This window comes from Macrobrachium nipponense, chromosome 1 (assembly GCF_015104395.2).
Source record: "Macrobrachium nipponense isolate FS-2020 chromosome 1, ASM1510439v2, whole genome shotgun sequence".
NCBI lineage: Eukaryota > Metazoa > Arthropoda > Malacostraca > Decapoda > Palaemonidae > Macrobrachium > Macrobrachium nipponense.
The window spans coordinates 141,919,573-141,925,572 of NC_087200.1; positions in this window are offsets into that span (position 1 = coordinate 141,919,573).

The window sequence follows — 6,000 nt, forward strand, 5'->3', positions numbered from 1 at the left end:
TCATTCTTATTCATTATAAGTAAATTGTCAAATTATTTTATGGCCATTCTGAAATAAATGAAGAATCTGGGCTCATATTATCTACATAATTTCCTCCATTTCCATACCGTTACTGAATGAACCGCACAGAAACCGAAATAATGTGAACGGGCACCACTTTTTGCATCGGGGCAGATTCTGCCGCGGTTTCCGCCTCGTGTGAACGAGGCCTTAATGTAAGAATAAATGTCATCTACCGAGAGAGCTAGAAAGTTCGAAAATCATTTTCTCTGAGGCTAATACAGCTCTACAAGGAGTCACCAAACAACTCTTGAACTTGAGAAATTTGCTCGGTACTTCCTTCGAGTAGATAATGGGGGAAGGTCTGTAAGTCTGAATCAGGCCAAACTTGAAGAAACACATCCACTGCTCAAGCTTGAGGGCCCTCAAAGGTAGTAGTCAACTGGTTGTTCCTGGTCATCTGCATGCTATTAAGTCTAATCCCACGGCAACTGTCGAACTTGCGGATGTAATGGCCACACTGCATGAAATTATGTTCTTTCTGAAACCCCAATCGCCAAAAACACTTGCCATCCGCAAAATAAATAATCAAACAAATTTCATGTTCAATTCACACAAAGAAGCACACCTTCCACTATGACTTTGTTTCTGTCTGACCAGGAATAACCAAGTAGGCATTTCAATGGTCTTTCCACTGTCCTGACATCTACTATGAGACTCAGGGCTTCTGTAACACGGTTTTTTCGCAATAACTTTTTATCTATGCATTTCATAGATATAACGCTTATTCAGAATACACATTATATCTACACATAAATGTTGACTGTATTCTGCATTACGTAGGTTGAATAAATTTGGTACTTAGATAATGTAAAAGTTACTTTTTTTTTTAAGACGGGCCAACTTACTCAGAGATAAGGTTTCGAACGCACTCGTTACGTAACTTATGACAGCATTTCTTCCCTCTTTCTCGATGGATGATTGGCTATACGTAACGAAGGCTATACCTCTGGCAACAATGACAAAAATTTAAATACAAGCAAAGCAGTACACCTTTATGAACTCTGAATCCTCTCCACTAATAATTGTCATAATGAACAAACCAACAAAATATGTTAATAAATACAAAAGCACTTCGATTATTAGTCTAACTCCCAAAATAAGTGTCCTAAGAAATTATAATTTACTTTATAGGTCACAACCAGATTGATAAGATGTAGGGAATAGTTGGTAATTTTCAAAGACATGGTAGACAAGCTTGATTGATAAACTGCTGTATCCAATGTCAAGCAATTTTATTTATCGGCTTATATTACCTATTTACAAAAAAAAAAAACAAAAAAAAAAAAAAAAAAAAAAAAAAAAAAAAAAAAAAAAAAGCCGGTACCGTATTTTGGCTTTAAACCTTCACCAATAATTATCGTCAGAATGATGACGTCATGAGGTTATACATAATACTTTGCATGAAAACCAATAAACTGTGTCGAGTCTAAGTCAAGGATTGGCAATGCAATATGGTGGCGTAAGTCATAGACGGGTGACAGGACCCTAATTTTCAATGAACAATCATGAGACTAAGAGAGTCTAGTTTGACCAAGTAATAACATTATATGAACGAAGTACAAACTCTCCGTTAAAACATAGCAAGTCTTACCTCCTAAAAGAAAGTCCACGTTTAAATAAAATAAGCACAAAACGATAAAACTTCACAGTTACTCGAGGTAACAGAAACTTAACTCGACCAGTGGAAAACCACGATTGCCATTAAGTATTTACTTCTAGGTCCCGAGTTCTAGTTACTCGTGTGGGCGCGGTGTCACTAGTTTTGAGTGTTTCCCCTTATTTATTTTTCTCCACATATGAAATAAAAATTGATTACTTTCACTATTACTGTCACTGAACAAAACTTCCATTTGTTCAACAACTATAATTCTTTAATTTGTGTATTAAGGTAAAAAAAAGAAGAACTGGATATAACAATCAGCAATTGCGGTCGACGCATCTTCCTGTATGCCAGTGAATGAAATAAAATTTTAAGGTATTGGTTTTTGTTTTAAGAAAATCACAGATCCAAAATTAAAGTCACATCTTTTATCTTGTACATTTCTGAACTTACTTTTTAACTTTCCCTTCCACCTGTCATTTTCCCACTGTGTAGTTTTAGATTTCCTTTCTAAATTGGCCATTTCATTTATTTGTCTTGTATTAAAGTTTACTTTTTGCCTTATAATTTCCCATTTTCTTCGTGCATGTCGATAAGGGTCTCGTTTATGTACTACGACTTCCCATTTCTCACCCTTGCCCTCATAGAAAATGCTCCTATCTCTCCCTCTAATTAATATAACAATTGCTGTAGCTATATTTTCTGCATCAATATTTTCCAGTAATACCCTATTTTTAATTCTTGATAATTTGCAACTTTTCAGTTACAGATTCTGTCAATTACATTACATAAAGTACGTGCAGTATAGAAGGAACTGCAATGCTTTTCTAAAACGGTTTTCCCGTTAATGCTTCGTTGCAGATTTTCTGTGTGAGTAGATTAAGTTTTCTAGTTTTTGGGCTCTAATTTTTTTCTTTTAAAATGTATTTCCTCTCACTATCAGACTTAATACCCGAATAAGTTTATATTTTTCACTTCCCTTGCTCCTCTCGCGTGTCTGAGATAATTTTTCTTATTATATAGGATTTTTATTTATGTATTTCTAAGCCAAACTTTTCCACGAGAGGAAGAGTTCATGTTATATTATGTGTGGTTGTAACCTGCATATCTTGCGCTAAACACTCCATTACGTTACTTTATCTTATCCTAATACATGTTTGTTGTTGTTTTTATGGCTTTTGGGTGAATTCCATGTTATTTCATAACTTCTCTTAATACATCCCATCTTTTACGCTGTCAAAAGCTTTACAAAAGTCTATAGCGGTTAGTGTTAAAGGGCCTTTAGGTATTTTTAGCTCCGTAGGCAGCTACCTCTTAAAATCATCTTTCGTAATTATTAGTTTCTTCGTTGATTTTAATATTTCTGGAATGCTATATTTATATACTTTGTATAATCACCCAGTTCTGCCATCTAAGTTCCATATTCCGTGTTCTTTTATTCGTTACATACTGAATCGTGTCATCTGATTTATAATGCATATCCAAGTACGTTTAAGTAATGCGAGGTCATACAGAAATTCATTTTCGTTTTTTTTTTCTTAGTGACAGACAGTCACGCTGTGGATACGCCTGCAACCCACACCACAAAAAATAATAAATAAAATGTCAACGGCCAGAAAATGCTTCCCTTTGAGTTTCGGCATTGTTTTTCATTACGGATGTTATCTGTCACGGTGTAGGATTTCTTAGTAAAACGTATCTTTTATCTCTGTGACAAGTGTCTTTTTTTTAAAGATTGGAGTAAGCTGATGGATGATAAAATATAAGGTGGTCAAAATGCAAAAGCCTTGGGATACGGGACTATTGTCTGATTTTTGAAGATCTTGAATCTATCGAGCATTAAGTATGTCAAACCTACTGTGTAATTCACCCTCTCTCTCTCTTGTACCCATTCTCTCACTTCTCGGTTCTTACGGCCCCGTTTTTCTTTCCAGTATTCACTCACACCGTCGATTCCGTCTGCCCAGCCCTTTGCAGGGTTTTCTCTCCTCCTTTCCTCTAACACTCTCATCGCTACACGATCATCGCGTTGTCTCCTCGTGACCAAATCATCTCAAAATACTCTGATCTGTCTTTTGATGTGTGCTAACCTTTTTGCCGCGTTTTCTAAATTTATTAGAACTTCTTATCAATTCTCCTTACGCCTGTATGCAACGCAAATGGATCTTCTGAACAACTTCAATCCATTTTTAATCACTGGCATTCAATAACCACATATAATCTCCATACAGGAGAGTATGCTTAAGGCAACTTCGAAATGGCGTGTACGTCTCTTTTCTGTATCTATGAATACATACTTACATAATATACATAATGTATATATATATATATATATATATATATATATATATATATATAATAATAATATGCATACACGCACACATATATATATATATATAAGAAAAAGGAAGCATGGTCAGGTTTCATTTGTTTGCAGATTCACAATTCTCATTTCTAAGAAGAACGTGAAGCTTAAGCATATTCCTACAGACTATAGAAAGAATTTGCAGGGATGTAACTGGCTCCTGTGAAATGCGAGAATCCAATTAACGCAATGTAATCCGTCTTTGTCAAGTTTACGGAATGAAATAAAAAAAAAATGGGTTGGGTGGGGAAGGGGGAGCGCTTCCATTAACTAGGGCATTTTCTGCTGACATCAGCTACATTCACTATTCACTGAGACTGAAAAGAATTCTGGTTAATGAGTCACTCACGCAGCAATGGACGGGCATGTGCTAATTGAGTCTACGACACAGGTGAGGAATTTGATACCATCCGTATGGGTATTTCGAGTTTAGGGTGGCTGTAGAGGGAAAATTAGAACTACTGATGAATTTTGTAGATCAAAAGATTCAGTTTTTTCTTCTCTTTTTGTTGTTGTCTTGAATGTCGTAGACCCACTGCATTAAACGAGAGAGAGAGAGAGAGAGAGAGAGAGAGAGAGAGAGAGAGAGAGAGAGAGAGAGAGAGAGAGAGAGAGGATCCCGAACATGCGCATGGGCAATCCTTGTCCATGAGACTAGGAGGATGACTGTTAGAGATTTCTTCGGGTCATTATGAATTCTGCGAGGATCTCAGTGTTTCTGTATTAAAAGCTGGAACAAACGACAGATACCGGTCCAAATGGACGTGCTTCCCGGCCACTGTGTACTAACAGGAGCATTGTACCATATATGAGACCGAAAAATGCGCCAGGAACATTTGGCGAAGTCGGATCTGGGCACGCTTTATTGAAGGGATTCATTTTTGTCAGAATAGATGCAGAGATTAAGTGGTTTGTCGACGATGCATTTCTTCCACAATTCCTCGAGTATTGAGCACGCAAGCTTTTACCTGCATTCTATTTGTTGTAAGTGACATCACCCACTGTCGAATATTGCAGATTTCGAGAAACATAGATTGGATGTTCAATAATCTATGATCCATTACTTTTGCTGAATGGTGTATGGCTTAGAATGAACAGTTCAATAGGCATTTCATTAATTAATTAGCTTTTTAGATTGGCGCATTTATTAATTTTGCATATGGAGGGTTGGAAGCAATTTCTTATAGGCGAAATGGATGAGACTGATAACCTAGACATAATTCCTATAGTTATGCTTTAGACTTTCTATGTTTATTATGTTTCGATTGAGTTCACCAGCTTTATCTCTACGTTCCTTTATTACCGACTATGAAATTATATTTGTCGATTTTGGGATATTGGATAAACTCGACTGCAAACAAAATCATGCACAAGTATATAATGAATACTGTAGTTCCAGGTTAACCTATAACTTGTTTCTATGATTTTAGATAAAATTTCTTGCCGGATTTCTCCTTGAAACTTAATAATTTGGTCACTGATTTGTCTCTCCAGGTTGAAATATAAACGTAAACAAAAATCTCCATTGCTTTAATTCATGACAGAACGATGAAATGCTAAATTTATGGAACCAGTAAGTGATTCGTTTAACGGGGTGACTTAATTTTAATGCTGTTCATTTGAATTAAGTATAACTTAAAGCTTGTACGAATGGTATGGTAGAAAGGCTTCCCTAGGAGACTTGACCAGAGTTGATGAGTATTCCTGGAGATTTGCCCAGATATCAACTTACTATGGTTAATCAGAATTCTCAAGATCAGAATATTTTCATCTCTCAAAGTTACGAAAAAGAAGAAGGTTGAAATGCCCCAGTACGAGTCAGGGGTCCCTGTTCAAAAGAGGGGCTTCGACGAATTTGTCACCTTTTAAGAATGGACGCCACTCTCAACGGCAATCAGTTCATATAAAGTTGAAATATATATAGTCCCCGCGATTCTGTAACCGCCAAGGTGTATGGTTGGTTTATAGTGTG